Genomic DNA, 27,390 nt, shown 5'->3' on the forward strand with positions numbered 1-27,390 from the left:
TAAAAAGACAAAAATAATGCCAAGTGGCACAGTAAAAAATGTAAACAATGAACTAATCTTAACCATACTGTTTGGGGAAAGGAAATAAAGAATTGGACAGCCGCAACACACGCCACTAAAGCCACCACCGCCGGCATAACGTCGGCACCAACATTTGGCAACATTGGTTCACCGCTTCACCACTGCTTCGTCTCCGCGACGAGAGCCGCCATCTTCTCGCGCCTAACGTTTTGTATGGTTTTGTTCTCTGCAAGTCCGCGCACGCAGCTCATCGGTCGATGCACGACTGCACGGCGTCGCAATGCGGCCATGCGTCATTTTCTCGTGTTCGCATAATCGCTGTGAGACATCTCGCATGTGAAATGTTTGATAGATATGCCTCCCATCCAAGTGAAGCGGCCGTACGGGCTTCGGGAGCGTCGACGGGTTTCCGGCATGCGGATTTCAGGTACGTGCAAATGCGTTTCGCCCTCCTATTGAGCTCCGGAACAAAGCGTGCAATATTTGATGTGAAAGATGCAGTGCCCGTCATCATGATGTGAATTTCGAGCGGCAAACGAGAACTGCAGCACTTAGCGCACACCGCGGCTGCTAAGTCAGCGTTGAAATTGTTTTTCGTTACCGTAATATGTTGCTGTCAGTCTAACCTGTGGCTTGTAGACAGCTAGCCCATTGACTTTTTCTTGTGGCTGCGATAGGTATGTAAATGGAAGCGGTAAACATTTTCGAGAGCAGCAGTTGTTTCGCTCGATGTTTGGTCATGTTCATGGCGTTATGAAGGCTAGAAAAGTGTCGTGGTCGTGCATAGTTCTAACTCCAAGAGGCGTAACGTTGGCGCTGTATGTGTTTGTTTTCCATGCCGCGAGTACCACTTTCATGCTTTTGTTGCATGAGAGTGGTAGCTGCTACATGTCGCCTGGGCAGAATACAATAAAAGCAATTTTCTCACTTTCATACGTATGCAATGTTACGTAACAAAATTTCCAGCGTTTTATTCGTAGCGTAAATATCCAGTATAGTTAAGTAGTAAACTCAAATTCTATCTTAGCTTAGCAGGTGTGAAACAAGTGGAACTCGGATTCGTCTTTGAATTGTTCGCCCAAACCGCACCGCCCGCAGATGCGTCATCGGGTATTTGACAGTAGATTCGCTACGTGAGTTGTTTTATGCGCAAATATTGCCCGGTTAAGTATCCTGTTAATTTATACCGAGGCCCGTTCATCTTAATTTTAAGCGATTACTATGCCCGAGTACCGGACGATGCCAAACTTCTTGTGAGGTGTAGCAAACGCGGGAAATTCAAGGTAGCATGGTTGCAAGTTCCAGTTTTTACGTTTCTTGCATTCAAAGCCAACAGACACAGTATCAGTGATTCATTTCCATTTCTGCTGTACTTTATCAATCTAATGTGACAACTGTATTTGATCTTTAATCTTCTCCATTTATTGTGTATTCAGCTTGGCTGCCAGAAAATGCTTGAATTTTTTTTAGCACCCAAGTGACGGAATATTTCACTGACGGCCGTGTGTGAAACACACAAGATGACAAAATGGCAGCAAAATGATGAGATGTTTCTTTTACAGAGTTCGGACTCGACATTTGGTGAGGATGTCAATCGACCTTGGGCCTGGTGACAGCACACCGGACATGGCCAGAGTACAGCCTGTCAGTTGAGTGCCGCCGAATGGACCATCAACATCGGAAAATGAATCAGAGCCAGGTAGGGGCAATTTTCACTTTGGAACAGAATACTTACAGCTGCCTTTTTTTAAAGAACTAAATAACATATTTACAAAACAATATTTTCTCTTTGTGCAGCCTACATAGAATTGTTTTTGCTTGTTATGCAGATCTTCAGAAAGCAGTTCATCTGAACCCTTTTTGCATGCACATATAAATAATAGTGCACTTTATGAAGAAATTGATGCACTGAAATGTGCATTCGGCACACACAGAGATGCAACATAACGAACAACTTTAAAGCGGTAAAAAAACAGGTTTGAAAGTTGTTCTAAGATCCTAACCCACCTTGGCATACGGAACTAAATATAACAGCAACAGAGGTGCATGCAGAGAAGTGTTTGTAAATGCTTGCAAGAGATGGAGATTGTCTAAGAAATTGTTTTTATTTACTCGGAGCTTCTTGGTACCATGGCAGTGCAGCAAAAGCTCAAGACGATGTCCTCCTCCTAATAAAGCACCTTTAGATTTTAAAATTAAATTAAGGGTTTTTACATTCCGAAGTCACAACCTAAACTTTTGGGAACCTGGCCTTCTTTAATGTACACCTGAATCTAAGTGCATAAGCGTTATTGCATTTTACCCCCATTGGAGGGTAGCTGCCATGGCCTAGATTGAAGCTGTGACCAACATGACTGAGCAGCATGGCATCATAGTAGCTGGGCTATAACACTAGGTCAGCATGAGAAATACTGCTTAGAACTACCAACTTCTTGGCTCACAAGCACTTTGCACTAAATTAAAGGAGTATGGAGTACTGTAAGCGACCGTTTATGTGCGAGTTTCTTTTTAGGCTGTAGACTCTATTATTAGGGTACGAAGCTTCAATTAGTCAAGACCAGCCTAAATTATAAAACCAGCTCAAAACACGCACCATTATAGCTGGGTTTGGACATGAAAAGGGAGTCAATTCATGTCGCCGAAAATGGAGGTGGCAGTTGCACTATTTCATGCATTTTGCCTAAAACATAGTCAGTAATATTTAATCAATTTCTAAAATATTCTCAAAAAGTGTTTTTTGTAGCATGAAAGAAGGAGCCAAGTGGTGTTCAGGTGCACAAGTGGTTAGTTGCTCAGCACTCCTTGCATGTATTCAAAGGCTTCTTTCAAGCTTGAAAAAAAAATTGTATTGCACCTATTGAGCAGTAGAAAGCTGGATTGGGAATTTTTCAGGATGCTCTACAATTTTCGCACTGACACTTTACTTTGAACATAATATTTGAGCAGCTAAATAACCGTTAATAACTAATTACCTAATTAGGCAAAATGAAAAAAATTGGTTTCACTTGCTCAAAGCGATGGCAAACGACATTACCTTGGTTCTGCCCAGCTACGTGGCACTTGTACATATTTAAAGCTTGCACAAGTCACACAGACCACCTGGTACTTACAAGGCATATATAGAAGCGGCTAAGTTGTGTGAGCCAGCCATGTGTAGCGAATCATGAGAAAGCCATGTTTCTTTGACTTAAGGGCACGATGAGATTTACATGCTCGACACCTTGTGTCAGTGTGTTCTAGGCCTGTTCGTAGTTTAGCTGCTGCATAAACAATATTTCTCCACATGTAAGCTCATATGCATCTTTCAAGTATATTGCCTCGTGTTTCCAAAAAAAACCACCCTCGCGCTTCCTTCATTATATCTTCATCTATTGCTATGCTAAATTTTTATCATGCAACTTCACAAATTTTCATCTAGTTTTCATATTTTTTCGTTGTTTGGTGGCTTTATTTCTGAACAAGTTGTTTTCTTTAAACCATGTAACACACATCAGTACACAGGATTGCTGTCTAGAGTGGTAATTGTTTTTTTTTTTCATATTTCCATTAATACACCTTACCTGCGCAATGTAAGGCTTTCTACGTAACACGGCCCTGCAATATTGTTTTATATTGCATTCCAGCATCGTGCAAAAGCTGTTTACTTACCAGATGAGATTATGTATAAGTCTGGAAGTAACAGAACTGGAAGAAGGCAGCAGATAATGAGGCCAAGGAAAGCATACAGGAACATGTTCCAAGTTCTTTATATGAAGTATAGAAATGATCAATTCAAGGGAAATTAAAGTGGATGAAACGACAACCACCTGTGGGTGGGGAATGGACCCATAACGTTCACATTACGCACGTGATATACTAACCACTGTGGTACTACGGCCGCGTTTGAGCGTAGACAATTTGAGGGGCCATTGTGGACGGTTGAATGCTGCCTTGGTAGCACAGTGGTTAGTGCATCGCATGCCTGATGCAAAGGTTGTAGGTTCTTTCTCCACCCATGGCTGGTCGTTTTTTTTACCATTTTCATTTGCCTTTATCATTTCTACATTTAAGTAGAAAATTACAAATAGGTTTCCACGCTCCTTCCCTGACATGTTCCAGCTGTGATTAAGAAAAATGTTGACCCTCAGTTCCCTTTCTTCTCGTTTAGAAGAACAGGAGCTTCATTTTAAAAATAATGAATTCACCTTGTACAGCATCTCAATGTGGTCTCAGAGAAATCTTATCACAGCATGTGTATTACTAAGTGAAGTGTTTGTTAAGATGATGATATAGCATGGGACCTAATTAGTAGCCTTTGTGTACAGAGATATGACTAGTATAATAAATAGGAGGATTTTAAGAGGCACTTCTAACGTGGTCTGATCATGTGTTTAAAGATAACTGTAATCTAACATGATTTCAGGCCTAACTGTTGCCCCTGAAAAATATTTGGACCATCTGCATTGGCATTGTTTTTAGCGAGCACCTATACCGCGTTGATTGAAGTAGCCTCGTGGAACATGAAGCATCGCTTCTTGCTAAGTCAAGGAAATATCTGCATATCTGTGGTGCATGTGTCATATGCTCGAATGCTGTTGAAAGGCTGCTAATAAGAAAATTACTTCACTAGCCTTCCAGAGATTGCTGAGATTGCTTCAGTAGTCTATGCTACTCGATCATAACCAATTTACCAGAGTGAACTTTCATCACAGTTGGCTTTGCAATGTTTATGCAAAATACCACAATTGCCTACTGGACATGTGACTGCACTAAGACTTGGAATTAAAGACCAGTAAGATTTATGGGACAGCAAAAGTTAGTTTACTAATCCAGAACAAAATGCCAGGCACTTCGGTTATTTCTGCCATAGAGTTCCTTACAGTAATTAATAGAGGGAACTCTGGCGCTGCCGTCGTACTACCATGGGAATGATGGGAAGCACATGGATTTGTCTGATCTTTGTGCTTGTGAATTCAGACATTCTTGTGGCTTTGTATTTTATAGGCTATATAGATCTTATTGTCGTAAATTTCAGCGCAGGCTATGCTCTTCGAAGTGCAGAAGATGCTGCCAACACGCATAATTGCTATTAATTGCAATGATTGAGCTTGTCCAGGTGACCAAATCGAAATGCGCCAAGCGTCTCAAGGCACTGGTATGCCCGCGATGAATTCATCAGTGCATTGCACTCGCTTGTCGTTACATGCCTCTGTGGTTTTATGGTTTCAATATCAGACTTCTGTTCTAGACTTCCTGTGTTCGAGTCCTGTCGTCGGACGATTTTAATGATGTTTATTTATTTATTACACAGTATGTAGTTGAAAATGACTAGTTTACAAAGTCGTAAAGCCGTTTTAAGCCGAACAGACGAAGTTTAGGCAAATCCATGTACTTCCCATAATTCCCATGCTGGTACAACCGTTCTTGTTTCATCTCCTGTAGACACTAGCGTCAGCGTTCCCTCTAGTAATTATTATATGAAACTGATTTCTGCACCTCACTCGTGCAGAAGCGGCACCACACCTGCTGCCTAAACATGCACTACATTTCGACCAAGTGCAGGGAATGCTGTGAACTCGACCTGTACAAAAGCTTCCACTAAGTTAAACAAATCACAACGTGCAGTTTCTGCCATGTTCAACTAGTGGAACGAGTAGTGAAATGCAGCACCTCCTGAACTAGTTCAGAAAGTGCAGGTTAATCGAGTGGAGATTATATAGTAACAAGAGTTGAGTGATTCTGCGTTACATTCACGAAATATACTTTATGATACCTTTCCATTCATTTCTTTAGTTATTAAGAATCCCTTTTGCATTGTTACACAAAACCACAGAATGCCAACATATTTTTTAGCGTTCACTGGTAGCAAACATGTCAAAACTTGTTCTAGTTTCTCGATCGCCGCGTTACCCCTTAACCCCCAAGTTTATTCCCGAAATATGTACCAAATTTTCCAAATTTCTTACGTACTAAATTTTTCGGTGTCATTCTCATTCTAAAAATATATTACTTCATTGGTCTCTGGTTAGAAATAACACAAAAATAAGAGCTGCTCTTGAGGGTAGCTTTCCCTCAATGCCTACTGTAACTCATCTTTGACAATAAGAGAAGCATAACATCGGGCAGAAATAATGCGACTCGTCATTGGCGATATTGGTACTACCTCCAGTCACTTGTACAGCTCGGGATCAAGGGTTGAAGGTTGCGACTTCATTGCTGCCTAATTTTAATTCTGCAGGTGTTACACTTGGGTGTAGCGTGCATATGTAAGTGTGCATGCATTAAAATGACTTTATGCTAGAGCAAAGCAACTGTAGTGCAGAGAGGCATCAGTCATCTTTATATACTTGCTTTGTAACGATGCACTAAGTTTTTCTTTTGCAGTATAGACTTGGCGCTCTTTGGCCAAGATGCCCTTGTGCTACTAAAACCTATCAATTAATTAGCTTTTTGCAGTAGCAGGTGCTTATTCCTTTTTCAGGATCGGTGTGCCAGTTTTAATTTGTTTTTCTTGAACTGTGCAATTCCCATTCACAGGACTACATGTCATCTGAGGTGTTTCTTTTTCAATCAAGAATGTTGAGGTTGTCTTTGTGAAACTCAATTTCTTGCCTCAAACGAGATTGTACAAAGTGACAAAGCCGATATTTCTACCTACCTATGTATGAAATATGTTGCGGTTATGAACCCTCATAATGAATGACACAGTACAAAAATCTTATGTATTAAAACAATTTCATAAAATTTTTCGTGTTTTTCGCGTTTGTGTTCACTTCTCTACTCTCGTGTCCTGTCTGCACGCCTCACCTCTTTTTATACATATTAAATATCGTCTAAATTTAACCATGCTTTTTTTCCACAACGCAGGGAGAAAAAGTTCCAGTAGCGCCATGCATTCAGTATGGTGGCCCAGACGTGTATGCAAGCAACCTCCTTCATGTGGACCAAGAACTACTCTTCAGTGTCTCGCAGACTTCCATGCGAAGCCCTCAACATTCTTGTCTCAGTGGAATGGCTGCTCATCTATCAGCGTGTCCATCACCAAGACTGCCAGTTGTGAAGCTTCTGAACCCGTTTAAGAAAGCTTAATAACGTTTTTATTTAGTTTTCACAGTTGGCCGTAGAATCTGAACATTTTGGATGTTTCTAACCTTTTTACCTGGCAAAAAGCGGTGCAATAACTTTAAACCAGTGTAATGTATTTAAGTGATGTTCACTGTAATGCCTATCTGGTTTTGTTAGTGTTTATGAAATTTGAATGTCTGATGAGGTAACAGCATTCCAATTTGTCATCGTGGCTCGTTTCAATGAGCTGCTTCGAAATAAGACGCAAAACTTACCACACGCCAGTTGTAGCATTTTTGTTTTCATGATTGCCGCATAAACATTTCAAAAGATGAAAAGTGAGGAAAAAAGCCTAGAGAACATAATCATTTTAGGATTGTCATGTCCATACAGTTCTGCAATGACTAATGCCTAATACATTTTGGGAACACATTGGTTGCAATGCCTACAGGTATATTTGACAAGAGAATCGCTTGCACCTAGATTTGCCCCACAGTTGATGGCTGATGGCGTTTTTCATTGTCGTCTTCATGTTATTACTATGTATTCAATATTCATTTAGATATAAAGGACACTCCAGGCACTGAAGTACCAAATGGCACTTGCATTTCAGGGGACCAAGTGTCCAGCATGCTTGTCACAAAACGTGTTCTAGGGGCTACCTTGCCCCTATAAGTAAATGGACACCAGGGGCGCGATCTTGTACGCGTTCCAAAATAGAACGGAGGCGGTCCGTTCCATCAAGCCGCACACGATTGGTCAATTTGAACCGCGACGAATGCCATGACGTCAATTGTCACGTGAGCCGTGACGTCTTGCTGCGCATAATCATTCCGTGTCGTCTGCTAACGGACGAACGCCACGGAACGGACGGAGAGTCCGTCCGGAGCGATAGAACGGATTAGAACGGCTACCAGACGGCTTGGATTGGATTAGAACGTAAGTGCTTGGGACAGTTAGCATCTTTCGTATCCGGTTCAATCCGATTCCGCGCTCCCAACAGTTGGAGAACATGGCGTTTTTCTCTGCCGTGCCTTTTCGTGTCGCCTGTGCGGCTGGTGCAGTCGCGCAGAGACGACGACCCGAGGTAGATGATGCATTTGAAGAGTTGACGGAAGAAGAGTTCCGGCAGTATTTTCGTCTGTCCAAACGAACAGTGCGTAGCTTGTGCGACGAGCTTGACCCTATCATTGGATGCCAGCGAGCCAGTGGCCTTTCCACAGAAAGGAAAGTGTTGTGCGCGCTGCGATTCTTCGGCACCGGAAGCTTCCAGACGAGCGTTGGTCGCGAGGAACACGTAGGCATGGCACAGTAGGCCGTGAGCAGCACCATTCACGAGGTGACGGAGGCCATCATTTCCGTGTCTGCCCGGCGAAAGTTGGTGGACTTTCCATTGACGCCGGCTGCCAAGGATAAGGCAAAGGCGGCGTTTGCGCGACGCGGCGCCATTCCAGGCGCGCTAGCGTGCGTCGATGGCACATTGATCGCCATTATGAAGCCAGAGGGACTCAGCCCGGCTGACACGGCGAGCTTCATGTCGAGGAAGGGTTATTACGCCCTAAACGTCATGGTTGTAAGTACCGTTGGAATGTTTTACTTCAAACTGTGGTTGCCATTTTTACTCGCCCATAGTTGCAATTGTTCGGTTTAATGCCCAAGCTGGCATAACAAGTAATGTAACGATTAAAAGAGGACATGCGGGGAACTGTTTACGAGCTCGTTGAAATCTGACATGTCGGGAGTAATGATGAGTGCCATGTGTTGTGGATAATCAGTCTGCCGTTCCAAAATTGTGTTTTAAATGGGCAGCAGTCGTAGCAGAAATGGATACACTGTAGGGAAGACACGATGGAAGCATTTTGAATGCGCAAGTACTTACAACCATTGCATGGGCTGGCTTTGTCTCGTATGGAGGTTCTTGCGCAATATCGGGCCTCGAGTTTTCATTTAGCTATCAATTAGTGCGAACCATAGGCGTCCACATAAGGGGGGGGGGTGGCGCATTGCCACCCCCCCCCCCAATTGCAAGACCCTGTGCACGCCTATGGCTGAAACAGTCTGCTACTTGTACCAGCGTACGTGTATTCTTTTGTGCATATGAATGGCAAAACGGATTTTGAGCATATCTGCAGCGCTATTTTGTATTGCTCCCCATTGCAGGTTTGCAACGTGGAACTTCGCATTCTTGTTGTGGACCCCCGGTTCCCTGGTTCGTGCCACGACTCTTGGGTGTGGCAGCGTAACCCACTGCGTGCACGCCTAGCCGCACAACTGCAGCCTGGCGAGTATCTGCTTGGTTAGTATTCGTAATGCGTACCCCTAACTAGGGCAGAGCACTCAGCTGTCACTTTCTGCAATAGGAGACTCAGGATATCCTCTCGAGCCATGGCTGCTTGTTCCAGTACCTGGCAGCCATGCCGGCACCAGCTCTGAAGGCCACTACAACCAGGAGCATGCATCCATGCGCAATGTTGTGGAGAGATGTATCGGGGTGTTGAAAAGCAAGTTCCGCTGCTTGCAGCGCTTTCGGACACTGCTGTACAGCCCCGATAGAGCAGCGCGAATCATTTATGCATGCGTTGCTCTCCATAACATTGCCTTGGACGCGGGCGACTGGACATTGGAGGATTATGGTGGGGAAGTGCCACCAGCTGAGGAGCCAGAGGAGCCAGGAGACATCCAGGTGCTGGCACCACAAGACGTGTTCCTCAGAGGAAGGCAGCAGCGCAGCGCAGTTGTCAACCTTTTCTGAAGGACACAGGAATGGTGAGTTTTCATAATACATAATTTATTTATACAAAGTGCAGTGCCCTTAGGCTATCACAGGGGTGTGTTTGTACAGCGGAAAATACATTTAAAAATTTGTATACACGACAAGTGCACCTCCATACGAATGGTCAGTGTTCCCAATCCACACATCCGACAGATGATAATTTAAACACAAACGAAGTACACTTCGTTTCGCCAAGGACTTGAAAAATTATAGACCGATCAGCTTACTGTCCGTTGCCTACAAAGTATTTACTAAGGTAATTGCAAATAGAATCAGGAACACCTTAGACCTCCGTCAACCAAAGGACCAGGCAGGATTCTGTAAAGGCTACTCAACAATAGACCATATTCACACTATCAATCAGGTGATAGAGAAATGTGCGGAATATAACCAACCATTATATATAGCTTTCGTTGATTACGAGAAAGCGTTTGATTCAGTCGAAACCTCAGCAGTCATGGAGGCACTGCGGAATCAGGGTGTAGACGAGCCGTATGTAAAAATACTGAAAAATATCTATAGCGGCTCCACAGCCACTGTAGTCCTCCATAAAGAAAGCAACAAAATCCCAATAAAGAAAGGCGTCAGGCAGGGAGATACGATCTCTCCAATGCTATTCACAGCGTGTTTACAGGAGGTATTCAGAGACCTGGATTGGGAAGAATTGGGCATAAGAGTAAATGGAGAATACCTTAGTAACTTGCGCTTCGCTGATGATATTGCCTTGCTTAGTAACTCAGGGGACCAACTGCAATGCATGCTCACTGATCTGGAGAGGCAGAGCAGAAGGGTGGGACTAAAAATTAATCTGCAGAAAACTAAAGTAATGTTTAATAGTCTCGGAAGGGAACAGCAGTTTACGATAGGTAGCGAGGCACTGGAAGTGGTAAGGGAATACATCTACTTAGGACAGGTAGTGACTGCTGATCCGGATCATGAGAGTGAAATAATCAGAAGAATAAGAATGGGTTGGAGTGCGTTTGGCAGACATTCGCAGATCATGAACAGCAGGTTGCCATTATCCCTCAAGCAAAAAGTGTAAGAGAGCTGTGTCTTACCAGTACTCACGTACGGGGCAGAAACCTGGAGGCTTACGAAAAGGGTTCTACTTAAATTGAGGACGACGCAACGAGCTATGGAAAGAAGAATGATAGGTGTAACGTTAAGGGATAATAAAAGAGCTGATTGGGTGAGGGAACAACCACGAGTTAATGATATCTTAGTTGAAATCAAGAAAAACAAATGGGCATGGGCAGGACACGTAATGAGGAGGGAAGATAACCGATGGTCATTAAGAGTTACGGAATGGATTCCAAGGGAAGGGAAGCGTAGCAGGGGGTGGCAGAAAGTTATGTGGGCGGATGAGATTAAGAAGTTTGCAGGGACTACATGACCGGGGTAGTTGGAGAAGTATGGGAGAGGCTTTGCCCTGCAGTGGGCGTAACCAGGATGATGATGATGAAGTACACTTATACAAAGAATCCTTTAAATAGAATGCCACGGCCGTGGAAACAATTGTACCCTCGCCACTATGCAAGAGTCTCCAAGGCTGCCACTTATTAACAGTAGTACTCGCGAAGCAGTCGTAAGGCAATGCTTCATGCCCCTTCATCTGTGAAGAACTGCATTCGCTGCTGCTCCCAAGCTAGCATTGTCTTATGCAATATGCACATCACAAAGTACTTCTTTCCTAGTGGAACATGAAACGCGGTAGCAACGTGAAAGTGCAGCCTTTTCTTTAAATATCACATGAAATATGAAATAAAAACATCCCTTGACCCATCATAGTCATGACAGACTTGATGGAAGCAATGCATATGATTGGCATTCTGTACTCATGGTCACCATCAGCAAAAGGTGCGAAAAATGTTCATAAAGCACATCAGAATGAACGCAACCACCGCATCCTGTGCATTTTGACGCTCAGTGTACGTTGGTAGGAGTGAGGCAATATGCTTGCTAGCCATCTCTTGTGCTAGGTGTATCAAAACTTCTGTGCAAGCATGAATACGCAGGCGAGGCAAGCAAGTAACGCGTAATGAATGCGGATTCAAACACAAACAAAATGTAACGCCGAGTGCAGTGACAGCATTATACTCGTCACATCATGTCCAAATGGGTAGATGTAAATTAACGTAAAAGTGCAAAAAATAGATAGGTCAACTTTATTACACTCTATGATGACAAGTACATCACAAACCTTGTAGTACAACATGCTTCAGGTAGCAAAGCACGTGACAACATTGCAACATCAGCATCACACAATTCTTTTTCACCACGGCATGTAAAACTTGCAATTACATTTACGTGACCTTGCAAGAAAGTATGACTATCCCAGGTATTTCCATTCCCTTGTCAGTGTTATGAGTCACTGACTAGAAGCATTCATTTCTCGGCAGCAATTGTAGTGCGATGCTAAACAGGTGAATCATAATTGTAAAAAGCTGAGTGCACTTGCCAGCTGTGATGAAACATGTTACATAAAACATGAATAATTGGCTCTGCAATCTCACAGCACCCAGAAAGTGTCATGCGTGAAAGTTATTCTTGCAATGACTCCCTTGGAACGAAGACTAGAGGAAACCAATCACTGGTGTGGTGCAGTGATGGTCATTTTCATTTTGAAACTATGCAACTTAAAGAGTGACTAGTTTGGTGCTCTGAAAAAAAGACATTGTAGTCGTTGCACCTTAGCCTCACTGTGCCGAAATGAAAATATCACAGTGCAAACACTATGCGGTAACGCTTCATAATGAGTGCAGTAAGCTACAACACAGTGAAGCAATATAAATATCGCATTACAAAACCCATACACAGAAATCGACAACCATTTGTAACGATTCCAGTGTGAATGACTAGGCGCCTTCGAAATGTGTAAATAAAAAAAGCACGCTGGCATTGCAGCTGGATAAGCATAAATAGAAAGAGGCAAATACAACAGAAGAAAAATGGGTGCGCGCATTGCACCTCTCAACCAAAAAATCCTCTATTACTCAAAGGAAACTCAAACAACAGAACAAAAATGGGTGCGCGCATTGCACCTCTCAACCAAAAAATCCTCCTCTATTACTCAAAGGAAACTCAAACAATAAATAAACAAAACAACGGAACTGGTGAAACAAATGAATAAAATGATAAATTAATGTCTCGCTTGCTGCAGGTGCTCAGTGATGTCCTGCGCTATGGCGCGCACCTCCTCCAGGATCCCCTCCTGGGCTGCTGCCGTCCGCTCTGCCGCGACAGCGAGGCGGGTTGTGGAGGCCTCGATTCTGCGCAGCACCTGGAATGAATAATCATGGTGGAACTGTTCGCATCAGTTGCTGATTACTCGCAACCAGCTCACGGCTGCAAGCTGCTGTTGTGAAGAATTGCAACGTGCACAACGATTCCCTCTCTGCTGAAGAGCCACTGGCCTGATGGCATCCTTTGGCAGTGTCAAGCGTCGCGTACAAGCTATGCCCTCTTCATTTGGACAGACAAAGACCTGCTGGAACTACTCTTCCGTCATCTACTCTAATGCATCTCTCACCATCAAACAGCCCTTTTCAGGGCTAACCAACTTTTCGTCCGGCGGCTGATCGTTGGCAAGACACGTTACCGAGCCCTCTATACAACGCATATTTCTTGTTTACATCCCAAGCTGATTTCTTTTTCAGATTCATGATTTACTTATAACAAAGCATAAAGAATATTTATGTCCTTCATGTAAAATGACACCAAAGGGCCTACCAACCTGCAGCACCTCGTCGCCCTGTTCCAGGCTGCGGGCGCACTGCGACGACATCGTCGTCAGGGTATCCACCCGTCGCGGTCGCTGTCGACGTGGTGGCCGAACAGGGTGCTGCAACACTGAAAACATACAGCATTTTCTACAGTTGCACTGCATTTTATGGCACGAATAAAAGTGGCTATGGCCATGTTATGGCTTATTGGGCTAGTTCAGTAAAATACAAGAGCTCATTTTATTTAACAGCTTGAGGATCAATAACTTACCAGGTGCAGCGGCCACCCTTTCGGCAGGCGCCGCGCCGCGCGGTGGATCCTCTGCCGCTGTAGAGTAAACACATTAATGTTTACGAACTGCACACACAATTGGCGATAATTAAAACACTCATTCCTCTGATGCTTACGTGTCGCTGTGCTCACGCCCGCAGCCTCGTCTTGGACGACGACTTCCATCACGCAGGTGGGGACGTCAGCCTGCTGGAAAATGTCATAAGCGTGGCTATTTGTAACAATGCCTACGTTGCAAGTTTTCGTACTAATTTGCGAAAATATTGTGCAATTATTGAGTGCTTAATGATCCCATGTGTTACCGTCCTCGTGCACTTCCGCGAAGGCATTTTAATTCTGTGTTAATCACTTAACCCCCCATTTCCCGAAAACGCAGCCAACTGAGATTCTAGTTGATTAACCTACCTGCTTTTCCGTTCTCTCCTACGCTATTTTCCTGTTCACCAACGGTGTCGCGTTCTGCTAAAGGTAGCACTTACAGATAATGGCAAACTCTAAACCGGCACCATTCAGGAACCCATGATATTACGGCGGCAGTGTGCTTACCTCTTGGTAGGGGAGGTCGGTCACACCGTGGAGGCGGACCGTCCCGGTGAGCTCCAGGACTCGGCCATGAAAGCCATGTAGCCGCCCCCCTCCTGTGCTTCTGAAAATACACGCCAATGTCGAAGGACAAATCGCCCAGGCCATTGGACGGTCACTCACCTGTGTTCTTGGGCAAGTGCGGCAGCGTTGCGGCGGGCCTCGAACACCTGCTTCCGCCACCACTCTTGCCACTGCTCGGTGGTTTTCACGACGGGGCCTTGAGTGTTGAGCTGGTCGGCTAGCTGCTGCCACAGCCGTCGGCGGTCGCCAGCAGTGAAGCGCGGCCCCAGCTCGCTGGATCTTATAGCCAGCTGGGGATGCGCTTCCATGAAGGCGACCACCGTCTCCTTCTGAGCCTCCGACACGCGCGGCCCCTTCGCCGGTGCTTGTAGGTTAAGCGCCATGGCTTCAACTGAACGACTGAACCAACCGCTTCAAAATTCCCGCCGTGTGCGTGAAACGGGGTGGTAGCTAGCGCCATCACTAAACGTTTCGCAAAACTGCGACACCACCTAGCGCCATTTGAAGACATTAACCGCAATATTTTGTTTCAGTCGTTTTCCATACCAAATTGAATCTTTGAAAAGCAACACCAACACATTTTGCTACTCACTCATAATAGCAAAATATTTCTCAACATGTTGCAAACGCTTCTCAATATATTATACGGTCCCCAAGCAGACGTCAAAAGCATGACGCAGGCTTCCACTTCGCTCATTGGCTGTTTGCTTCCTCTCGGTCTCGCGAACACTGCGAACCGCCTATTTCGTGACGTTTAGAACGGAGGCGGTCCGTTCTATTTTGGAACGCGTACAAGATCGCGCCCCAGATGCTCTGTGTACAATGTAATCAGTGTACTTGTCTGGAGGGCTTGAAAGGTGTGCTACGGGCTGTACTGGCACTGTCTGAAGATAATGCATGGTTCTAGAAAGCCTGCAGCTCAGCATCTGCCAACGTACTGAAGGAAGTGTCCTAATTTATTTTGTTGATGTGGTTGAAATTTAGGAGCTGCAATAAGTAGTTTTGACTGTGGTAATGCCGCCGAACTAAAGCACAAATTACACACCTCGACTCACACAATGTACTCTGAAAGTTTTGCTAGGTGGTATCTCTTTGCTGCCTGACCTTATGGCACCTTTACGAGTAGTCGCAGGTGACTGCAGCTGCTGAGGCTTTATCAACTGGCAAGGTGAAAAAAGAATGCTGTGCCACCAGTGTGGCTGCACGTTCCGAGATGCAAGCTATCTTGAACCAGGTGTTCGGTAGACGGTACCTGTGCAGCCAAAACATTGTTTGAGCCCTATAGCAACTGCGTTCACAACTGCACACAAGTGTGCTGTCACAGCAGAAAGTTGAGAACAAGCAGCATTTTTACCAGTGTTGCTTCGAAAGATTAGTGCAAGTCATTCTTTCACCAAGGCTGGTAATGATGCATAGGTAATGAGAACAGGGAATTTGCGACATCCAAGGGCTCATGTGTCTAAAGTTTATTTAGATCAGTAATTTATGAGATGGAATTATAAAAAGTATACCTTTTGTTCCTCAGTGGTTTCTTGGAGAGACATGACCATTTCCGGCAGTTTAGTTTTTACTTTTTATGCCTAGATTTCGTTTCCATATTGCAACGGTAACTAACAGTCAGTGCTCTGTCCTGCCCAGTTTTTATGCTGTCCTTATGATATTTGCAATATTTTGCAGTTCAGCTGAGCGAAGTATATGTCTTTACTATTGCTAGTTTTCATGTTCAACTTTTGTGCAGTGCTCACTAGTTATTACTAGCCATGTTTAGTTCACATATGTTCTTGGATTGTAGCGCGAAGTGACACGGACCAGATTAGAAACAGACAGGACGCGTGCTAACTCCCAACTAAATTTTTGTTGAAACGAACAACATATATATTTGGTGATTGCAAAAAACTGCAGCATAAGAACATGACAAGGTATGAAGACATCAGTTAAACATATCAGGAAGTAGGGAAGTCAAGAAAGGTAACAACAAAAAGTCTACTTCAGATTAACACACGTGTTGTGAACATACTGAAATTCGCATTTTAACAGAGACAAAGATGCATGGCTAACACAAATCTCTCCTAATCTTTAATGTTGAATGCCTCGAATATTTCCTCTGCGGTTTGGCATTTGTGTCTTGAAATAATGTCTTCAAAGAAAGGTTTACAACCGCAATTGAAAATATGTGACGCTAGATGTGAAGCATTAGGGTTGTTAAGTGAATGTTTGTGTTCTTTTAGCCTAATACTAATGCACCTGCCGCTCTGTCCAATGTATGTCTTCCCGCACTTGAGAGGAATGTGATAAACTATACCAGTGTTACAAGGCACAAAAGGGGACACATGTCTAACGCCGCAATCATTTTTTCTTTTTTGCCACCCGGTTCAAGTTTCCTAATTACCATAGGGCTACGTTCCGTAAACCACGGGATAATCTATGTACATAGGGCACCACAGCTAGCCTTTTTTTATTTTTTGTTCTTGTCTTTTGTGGGGCTTTTTACCCATTTTAAAAGCTTTTCGCAGGTTAGGGATAATAAATACTCAGGATAACTAGCCTTCTCGAGCCTATTTGTTGTAAAAACTGTTCCATATTGTGTAGAAATGACTAGCTTACTCAGCTCTTAAGTCTGCCATTACTAAGTCATGTGCACACAATATGAAACAAAGTTTTTCACAACAAATACATAGGCTCGAGAAGGCTAGTTATCCTGTGCATTTATTATCACTAACCTGCGAAAAGCTTTTAAAATGGGTAAGAAGCCCCACAATAGACAAGAACAAAAATAAAAATAGGCTAGCTGTGGTGCCCTATGTACATAGATTATCCCGTGGTTTACGGAACGTAGCCAATAGATGTTACGTCTATACAGTTTCCTTGGCCCTCCACAAGTTGTCTATCGTGCCTTATGATATATAGGAAACCTGAGCAGGGTGGCAAAAAAGAAAAGATGATTGCGGCGTTAGACACGTGTCCCCTTTTGTGCCTTGAAACACTGGTATAGCTTATCAGATTACTCTCAAGTGCGGGAAGACTTGCATTGGACAGAGCGGCAGGTGTATTAATATAAGACTAAAAGAACACTAACATTCACTTAACAACCCTAATGTTTCACATCTAGCGTCACATATGTTCAATTGCGGTTGTAAACCTTTGTTTGAAGACATTATTTCAAGACACATATGCCAAACCACACAGGAAATATTCGAGGCATTCAACATTAAAGATTAGGAGGGATTTGTGTTAGCCATGCATCTTTGTCTCTGTTAAAATGCGAATTTCAGTATCTTCACAACATGTGTGTTAATCTGAAGTAGTCTTTCCGTTGTTTCCTTTTTTGACTTCCCTACTTCCTTAAATGTTTAACTCATGTCTTCATACCTTGTCATGTTCTTATGCTGCGGTTTTTTGCAATCACCTATACATATATATGTACTTCGTTTCAATGAAAATTTAGTTGAGAGTTAGCGCTCGTCCTGTCTGCTTGTAGTCTGTGTCCGTGTCACTTTGCGCTACAATCCAAGATCATGTTGCCGTACCAACTCGCCCAACTTTCTATCCTTTTGTTCACATAGACACACTCAGACTTGTTCTTTCTTATGTGGCCGGTTATTTTCATACTTTATGATAAGATGCATTGCTTTTCGAATGAAAACATGTGATAGTTCGTAGTGAGGTTATTTAAAAAAAACGTTTCTGCTTAAAATTTAATTGAACGAGCCTGTGCTATTATTGAGTGCTTATGTCTTTGTATTAGTATGGTTTTACTCCTTATCTTCCTTTTTACTTTTAAAATGTGCAAGCATTATTATGTAACCATTTCTCTTTAATGAAATGATACTGCTCTTCTGACATTTCGTCACAAATTTTACGATGATCTTGTTCAATTAGGTAACCTTAGACTAGGTGGTTTTTATTCTGGTAGCTTAACTTACCATGCCTGTGGGATATTCAGTGCAAGCATACGGTCAAAAATAAACTAAATTATTGGGTATAAGCAGGTCACTGGAGCATGCATAAATTTCAGGAAATAGTGTATGCTTATATATTAAACAGCACGCACAGCTAGCTACCCATGAAGTTTTGTTTGCAAATAATGAAGCATTATTCTAAGTGGAAGCGCTTTGTTGCACTTTGTTCTTTGGCTTTCAGTGCTACCTTTAGGTCATTATATATGTGAAGGTACTAGTAGATGCATTCCGTGGAGATAAATGACAACTTTGCTGAATGGAGGTATCAAATATGTGCTTAAAACGGCAAAAAACTGCTTGACAGGCAAACGTAGGCTCCTGTAGTACTGCACTGGTTACCGTCGCCAATCCATGCATTGCTTGCGCTCTATTGCATTCAATATGAGCTACAACAATGAGCTGTGGTGGCTTTCCCTCCTGGTGAAGCTGGTGTTGCTGCGAAAATGTTTTACCAAGAAAAGTGGAGGTTTTTATTTATTTCTGAAATGCATGTAACATCATGCTTTTGCTTGTGTGCTGCTTCTATGGAGTGATAAGTACTGGTGCATCAAGGTGCGGGAGATCCTGTGTCGTCAGTGCAGCGTGCGTTGTTATTGCGCTCTGCATCCTGCCGGCAGTGTACTATCACTGCAGAGGAAGATGACGAAAAACATAGGGTCTGTGCGTTGCTGCGATCGTGAAACTTAATTTTTTTTCCTGATAGGGTCGCACGTTATATATGCTACCACATGACAGACCAGAAGCGCGATATGAGGACACCTCACACATTCTGGCTTATACTGAACAAGGTAGTATCATAGCTAAGGCTAGGCAGCATTCACAACAGCCAGTCTGTCCATTAACTACATGGCTGTAGTGAACGCTAAAATGCAGGGATAACACCCTTTTGGAAGGGTGTTGTCCATGCTACACCCATATTGAAAGGGTGGTGTCTGTGTTACACCCATATAGGAAGGGTGTTGTTTGTTTTACACGCATAGGCAAGGTGACGTCCTATTAACACCTTTACCTTTGTGGGGTGTTATTTTACACCCCTCTGCTTGGGGTGTAGCAATATACCCAAAAAGGGTGTCACCCATGGGACAAGCCATTTACACCCTTAAAGGTGTTAAAATTTTTAGAGTGTAGTATCACTGGCAACTATCATATGTCTATAACGGTTGGTGAATGCGACACCAAGGCGAATCCGGTGCACCATGCTCGTGTGGCTTCTTTTGAGCTTGTGAGGCATACGAAATTTCATTTCTTGGTCCCATTTGTGTAATCGCTTGTGTCGTCGATCTGGTTGGGTCCAGTGTTCTAACGTAAAGTTGCAGTTTACGCGACGAAGTAGGGCGTTTGTGTCTGTACGTGACAACGGAATGCTTACTTCACAAGCATTATCTAAAGCAGTTCTCGCTTCAGCGTCTGCCTGTTCGTTCCCGATCAGGCCACAGTGTGAGGGTATCCACTGAGAAGTGACATTGTGGCCATTTCTAGTTGCGCGGTCGAGGCGTTCTGTAATTTCTATAGCCATGGAATAATACGGGTCGCGTCTGAGGACACAGTCAATCGTTTGAAGAGCTAGCTTGCAATCGCAGAATATCGTCCATGCGTGAGGGGGGTCCTCGGAGAGAAATCGAAGTGCCTTACGGATAGCAAAAGTTCTGCGGCAGTTGATCAACATCAACTAGAAAAGCAAAATTACTACATATGTGCCCCAAATTGGTTCTCCACTGTATGCACCACTGCTGCTGCCTGTTGTAATGTGACCTCCGTGAAGCGTATTGGGGCTTTTTATTCATACCCCTTCCATCATCATGTTTTGCCCTGTTGGGATGTAAACGTGATTATTATTATTAATAATATTATTATTATTGTTGTTATTATTATTATTGCATACGCCTATTCTAGTGATGGCACCACTTGCAGACAGAAACTAAAGCAGAGCTCCCAATAGCGTCATGACAAGGTAAAGGGCGAGAAGATTGGACGATATCACCCATGCCTTGACACGCGCATGGGGGGCATGATCCGAGGGCAGCAGCAGCCCGCGGGACCTGCGTTATGAACAGCGCACATAGATGTGTTACATGCGTGCCTCTCAGCGTGCATTTGATCGCTGGCAACCACACAATGTCAGCGCCACTAAGGCACCATGGCCACGGAGTAAGACATATAGGAGGTGAAACTCCCGTCAGCGCGAGCGAGCGCGGGAGACCAGATAAAGTCACAATTGTTGCATGCGCCGACGCTATCCTATGCAGTGGCGGCACCATGCGGCGCGTCGTAGAAGCCGCAGCGGCAAAAAAAAAAATAAAAAGCAGCGCCCGGCAGGCGGCTCGGCGGCTCCGGCAGCTCCGGCGCTCACTCCGGCGGCGCCCGCTCAAAGCAGACGACAAGCAGACGAGACGGGTGTTTGCTTCAACGGGCACGCCGTAATCGAACTGCGTAGGTGCACGCACTCAAGAAAACTGTTTTGTTGTGTGCCCATCAAAGAAAGCGACACGTGTGGCAAACTTCCGCTAATCTTCCTCTTATCGCCAAGCAGCTAGGGCAACTAGTTTTCGCGAGTCTTAAAAAAAGGAAAAGGAACGGAAACACATGCACGGCGGCATCCTTCCTACGCGCACCCCTGTGAGCACTAGAGCGAGAAACAAGCGGTCGCCCTTTGAGCGATTAGGAACGAGATAGCCATCGGTTTCGCAAGCGCAAAAAGCCGAGAACCGCCCGCCACGGAGCAAGATAACCCTGGCTACAACCTGAAGCTACGTATCATCTTATAGCTGTCATGGAAAACGCGTTTTATTTTTTACTGTGCTCAAATGGCTGAAGCGTAGCAGCGGTTGCTCTTCGGGCTAAAAGCGGTAAAGAAGCGCGCGAGAGTGCCCTCAGTAGAAGTCAGGCGCGCGCGGCCGAACGGGAGCAACGCGCTCGACCGGTTGCCCTGGCAAACGAAACGGTGGTAATTTCTTCCCATGCCGCCAGGTGCCGCCAGCATGAAAATATATCCGCGGGCTTGTGACCTTTTCTGGTCGCCACAAACAGCGGAGTTTCCACTCCTAAATATTTCTTGCTCCGTGACCATGGCGCACGCGTCAGAGTCGACCTTGTTAAGAAATGAAAAGGTTAAATGAGGCCACCCCTGTCACACAATTTTTTTATTGAGATAGGAGAGATGTGGATGCTGCAGAATAATATTTGCTGTCGCTGCAATGTTCTGGCTAATGTTCGTATATGTGCATATTGTCACGTGGTCGTGACGTCAAAGAACCCAGTAGGAATACTATGAAAGGCGAAACTAGCTATTATTGGGCGAACCTGTGCCCACAAAACAGGCTACACTTAAAGCAGAACGAGAGCGGCGAACACAGTCGGCGATCGTCGTAAATCTAATCAGCGGGTCAAGCGCGTCAGCTTTTATAGAGCAGTCGTCGAATGTTTCAGACTAATCGTTGGGACCCGCGTGCCTTCCACAAAGTTCTACACCATTCGCGTCACGCGATGAAATCAGGTAACACAAGGTACGGCGACAACAGACAGTGGATAGAAGCATCGATAACTTTCCAGAAACATTAGATACATGCAGGCGCGTCCCGCGCTGTGCGATAACAGTTGTTAGTCGGTTAAACGTGTCGCCCGATAAAGACAAGTACACGTGTCAATACCCCCCTATTAAAAAGCATCGACCCGATGCTGCAAACAAACGAAAGTAATAAAGAAAAGCACTCGTAGCAAAGAAAACAAAAATAAGGAAGTTCGTTAGCGTGCGTAAAAGGGCTTCAGACGCACTACGTGGACCACTCCAGATTGTGCCCGGCGCCGCTGTGACTGCGAAATGCTGAAATACGAACACCGTCGGCGATCGTCGAAAATCTGATCAGCGGGTCAAGCGCGTCGGCTTTGATAGAGCAGTCGTCGAATGTTCCAGACTAATCGTTGGGACCCGCGTGCCTTCCACAAAGTACTACACCATCCGCGTCACGCGACGAAATCAGGTAATACAAGGTTCGGTGACAACAGACAGCGCATAGAAGCATCGATAACTTTCCAGAAACATTCGATACATGCAGGCGCGTCCCGCGCTGTGCGATAACATTTGTTAGTCCGTTAAACGTCTCGCCCGATAAAGACAAGTACACGTGTCAATATTCAGAAAAAAACGAGACACACATAGTATTGTCCAACGGCCGGATTCGAACAACTGGCGATGTTGCTTAAAATCTCCAACCTCTGACCACTAGGCCATGAATACTTGCCCCAGCCGGCTGAATTGGACAACCTTAAAAATGTACTGCTTGCAAGACAGGTAATATGAGCTTAAAATTAAATCGTACAGTTTTACGTGATGAAGTCAAGCTATGGTTCTAGGCCATGTTGTAGTTGAGAATTGGCAATTAATTTGGCCACCTGGCGTACTTTAACGGGCACACTATTACACGGGTGTTCTTACCTTGCGTCCCCACCTAAGAGGGGCCTTCGCGGCGGGGATAGGATCCGGTGCCCTAGAGCTCAGCGGCGCAACGCCACTATGCCACTACAGCGGGCGACAGACGTTTTGCAGCTGCCCGGAGCTGTGACTTATGCCGGCCTTGCGTGCTGAGCCTCGACAATATGCCACACCCGTGAACAATTAAAGCGCCCTTGCGGCCTTCAATATGAATTATGCCTATATATACATAGATGCATCGCTCGAATTAAAACACACTACGGCGACGCTGCTCGCCCTCCTTCACAAAGATGAAGGGCTGAGGAAATTTTTTGTCTTGCTCTACATTTTTTTCACGGGCACTTTTCATCTGCTATAATATTTGACAAGTTCATTGAGACATAAAGAGTGAATATCCGATCAGGGGGAACGCAAAAAATAATCTGAGTATCTCCAAGCGACGGCAAACAACATACATTGCTTCTCTACAGCTACATGGCACATATATATATTAAGTCTTGGTACATGATAGTTTAGACAACCTGTATAAAGCTGCGTCAGAATGTCCCAGAAGGGGACCCAAACAAAATAGTTCATTCTATTGCTTTCAGTGCTTCGGCGTTCGAGCGAAAGTGCCACAATAAGTGCTCTTTCAACACAAAAAGTTCCGAAAGTGCACTTTCGTTCTTTCAGAGAGAATATACAGTAACGAGTGGTTGGCCAGAAATTACTGGCCTCGTTATAACTATTGGCGATTATTGTTCCGATTGGTTTTTGGCAATGAAAGAAGCTTGATCATTTTTCCATTGATTTTCTCACGTGCAGTGCTTCCAGAAGTCTACCTCCACGACCCTTTCTTTAGACTGACGGCGAGCCCGTAAGTCCTACATGTATTCTTGTCTTCCATTTTTTGCACCGAGTGAGATGTTGAGTGAATTCTCGCATTGCGCTACAAATTAAATCAAATAGAGTAGACATCTGGACCAATTGGCAAATTTCAAGGCGCTCTTCGCCACCTTGTCAGAGCCATGTTTGATCAAGTGATGACGCCCACTCGAGCGTCACAAGTCTTATCACAGTGGGCAAGGCTATGCGCTTACAGCGGCACAGACCAAAGCAAGTCTCATGCTTTTCTTTCATTCATGCACTTGCGCGACACAGGTCCAGGAATTCAGGACATTGACTACTGTGGCGAAGCTGACCCAGGGGCGATGCGATCGGCGTATCTCTATGGGGAGCACTTTTTTTTTTCCTGATCGACTGCTGATCAACACCTCGTTTTTCGCGATTCACACCTTAGGATTTTAATGCCGAGAACGGTCTCACGCTATGTGTCCAGTGTAGTTTAATTTCTCTGGCTCAATTTTTTTCCTGGGGCGCTTTCATTGGCGCAATGGCTTTATGGAGTGACATCCAAGCACTGAACGCAGCTGCACGTTTTCTAAATTTTCGGCGCATGGTAAAATGTGTTTTTCGTATGAATAAGAATTAGGTATTAGATATTTAAAAAGAGTTACTATTAAGAAACCTTTTGACACATAAAGACACCACCAAATAAAGCACTCTTTATACGTGTTTATTGAAAACTCAATGTGCCGACAATGCCAAGCTCTGAATATTGTTAGGGGGGTGTTGTGAGTATAGAAAGAATGTATTTACAATATATATATTGTAAGGAAGATAATGAACGTGCGCACTGGGTCAGCAGCATCGGCAGCATCAAGCGCGCAGCAGAAGCTCGAGCTCGGGAACTGCTCGGTGCATCGTAGAACCGGCGGTCGCTACGAACCCTAATAAATCTCCTTTACAAGTGGTGGAGCCCTGCGGGGTAACGTTCCACGCTACCATCCTGGAACTCCGTTTTCGGACGCTACCCTCCGCCATGCCGGACGCCGATCAGCAGACACTTCCACCGCCACCCGTCCCTTGCCCTGGCACCGTTCGCCAACGGGAGCATCCCATCATCAGCGGAACCGACGACAACGACGTTGAAGAGTGGCTGTCGTCCTACGAGGGGGTGAGCGTTCATAACAAATGGAATGACTCAGATAAACTGGCTTACGTATCATTTTATCTTGCGGGCGTGGCCAGTCTCTGGTTCAGAAATCATGAGAGGGATATCCGAACGTGGCCGGCGTTCAAGACTTCGATTACAGAAGTATTTGACCCACCCGCCGTCAGGAAACTCCGAGCCGAGCAGCGTTTGCGTACACGCGCACAGGACACGGGTGAGACATTCAGCAGCTATATAGAAGACATTCTAGATTTGTGCAGGTGCGTGAACGCTGCCATGACGGAAGCGGAAAAGATAAGCACGTCATGAAGGGAATCGATGATGACGCGTTCCAGATGCTTCTGGCCAAGGACTCACACACTGTTGGCGACGTCATCAGCTTGTGCCAGAGCTATGATGAGTTGCGTAAGCAGCGAGCTCTGACAAGGCGACATCCCACACCAAATGCGACGTCACTCTGCAGCCTGACCACTGGCCCAGAACAAGCCTCCCTGATAACCCAAATCAAGGATTTCGTCCGCGAAGAAGTTGCACGACAGCTGTCTCTAGTGTCCGTTACTCAGGAGTCTGCCGGCACTTTGCCGTCTCATCTCCTTAACGTGATCCATGAAGAGGTCGCAGAAGTGCTGCCGGATGTTCACCAGCAAGATGTCGTGACTACACCACTCACTTATGCTACGGTTGCTGCAATGGCCCCTAGCAATGTGCCCATGCGTCGCTTCCGGCAGCCTGTGCACCGCCCTCCCCCTCCCGTCCCCTGGACCACCACTGGCGTCACTAACCCGTGGCGTACGCCGGACAATCGCCCTATATGCTTCGCCTGTAGGTATCCCGGTCATGTCGCAAGGTTCTGACGCCGCCGATCACAGGCGTTCGATGGCGATCGCCGCGCGCCCTATGTGCCGCCTGATCCAACTGCGCCTTACGGATCCTTCGACCCATTACCAGCTCGCTCCCAGACTGATCGCCGTCCTCGCTTCGAAAGCCTCCGGTCACCCTCCCCACGTCGCCGATCGCTTTCCCCTATGCGTTGACGGCCCGTCTCTAACGAAGAGGGAAACTAGACGACGCAGTCCCCTGAGGCAAGAACTGCGCAAGTGTCGACATGCCGAAGTCGTCCTCCTTTACCTGCCAATGTCATTGATGTGTTTATCGAAGATGTCGCTACAGTCGTCCACGTCGATACCGGTGCCGCTATTTCAGTTATGGATGCAAGATTTTGCCGTTCGCTTCATAAAGTGACGACGACTCTGTCTGGATTGTCGCTCCGAACGGCGAGTGCTCAACCCATTCGCCCTACCGCTGCTTGTACTGCCCGTGTGACCATACAGGAGGTTTTGTACACGATTGAATTCAGTTCTTTCATCGCGCTCCCACGCCGTTATTCTAGGACGGGATTTTCTCTCACACCACAATGCCATCATCAATTGCGCTCGGGCAGAGATTGAACTTTTCCACCTTGGTGACCTGGCCTCCGTCGATGCTCATCCTGCCGCTAAAATTGTCGTTAAAGAAGACACCTGTATGCCTCCGCGCTCTTCAGCATTCGTACTAGCCTTCTGTAGTATCATATCCGACGGGATGGTCTTCTTCATGCCCTCTCATCAATTTGTTACCCGAAAAGCGCTTCCTTTGCCCTTTGCAGCTGTTGACCTTGCCGCCGGTGTCAGCACGATGCCCATTTACAATCATCTTTCATCGCCGCTATCACTGCTCCGCCGCGAATGCCTTGGTTACGTCGAGTCGGTCGATTCAACACGAATTGTCTCCGTCCACGACGAAGTGCCTTCTACTGCCGTCGATGAACTGAGTGCCCTCCCTGTACCCGACTCAACATGGACTGGTGTGTTCAGCCCATTCATCGCCGTAGATCTGACGCATTCGCAGCGATCTCAACTTCTCGCACTCCTTCAGCACTTCCGCCGTTCTTTCGACGATGCGCAACCATCTCTTGGCCGTGCATCGACGGTCGAGCATTACATCGACACTGGCTCTCACTCATCGCTGCGACAGAGACCATATCGCGTGTCCGCTACATTACGTCGCGTCATTGCAGGCCACGTCGATGACATGCTCCGGCGAGGCCTCATTCAACCTTCCAAAACCCATGGGCCTATCCTGTGGTCCTCGTCACAAAAAAAGACGGTTCCATCCGCTTCTGTGTTGATTTTCGACGATTGAACAAGATCACGCTGAAGGACGTCTACCCATTACCACGCATCGATGATGCCCTGGCCTGTTTACAGGGAGCCGAGTTCTTTTCTTCGCTGGATTTGCGGTCAGCCTACTGGTAAGTTCCGATGACAGAGGCCGATCGCCCGATAACTGCCTTTGTTACACCAGACGGCTTGTATGAATTCACCGTCATGCATTTCGGACTTTGCAACGCTCCTGCTACGTTCCAAAGAATGATGGATAATGTTCAACGTGACCTCAAATGGAAAATCTGTCTTTGCTGTCTTGGCGGCATTGAGGTGTTCGCCCCTGATTTCGCAGCGCACCTGCTCCGCCTCCAGCACGTACTCACTTGCTTGACCAACGCCGGGTTGCA

General features: G+C 45.4%; 3 long non-coding RNA genes across 3 annotated transcripts in view; all 3 read left to right on the forward strand.

Annotated features, from left to right (window-relative positions):
* Positions 1 to 236: 236 nt before the first annotated feature.
* Positions 237 to 9,041, forward strand: LOC140216664 (uncharacterized). Its single transcript, XR_011893239.1, has 3 exons — positions 237 to 448; positions 1,584 to 1,720; positions 6,868 to 9,041. It is a non-coding gene; the product is annotated as an uncharacterized lncRNA (long non-coding RNA).
* Positions 9,042 to 9,218: 177 nt separating this feature from the next.
* LOC126536832 (uncharacterized) lies at positions 9,219 to 13,961 on the forward strand. The gene is made up of 3 exons (XR_011893240.1): positions 9,219 to 9,361; positions 9,426 to 9,831; positions 12,999 to 13,961. It is a non-coding gene; the product is annotated as an uncharacterized lncRNA (long non-coding RNA).
* A 9,687-nt stretch (positions 13,962 to 23,648) lies between these two features.
* The window catches only part of LOC140216665 (uncharacterized), a 142,617-nt gene continuing 138,875 nt past the window's right edge, over positions 23,649 to 27,390 (forward strand). The window contains exon 1 of the long non-coding RNA XR_011893241.1: positions 23,649 to 23,702. This is a non-coding gene — a long non-coding RNA (uncharacterized lncRNA). The remainder of the gene's footprint in view (positions 23,703 to 27,390) is intronic.

This window comes from Dermacentor andersoni, chromosome 3 (assembly GCF_023375885.2).
Source record: "Dermacentor andersoni chromosome 3, qqDerAnde1_hic_scaffold, whole genome shotgun sequence".
Taxonomy (NCBI): domain Eukaryota; kingdom Metazoa; phylum Arthropoda; class Arachnida; order Ixodida; family Ixodidae; genus Dermacentor; species Dermacentor andersoni.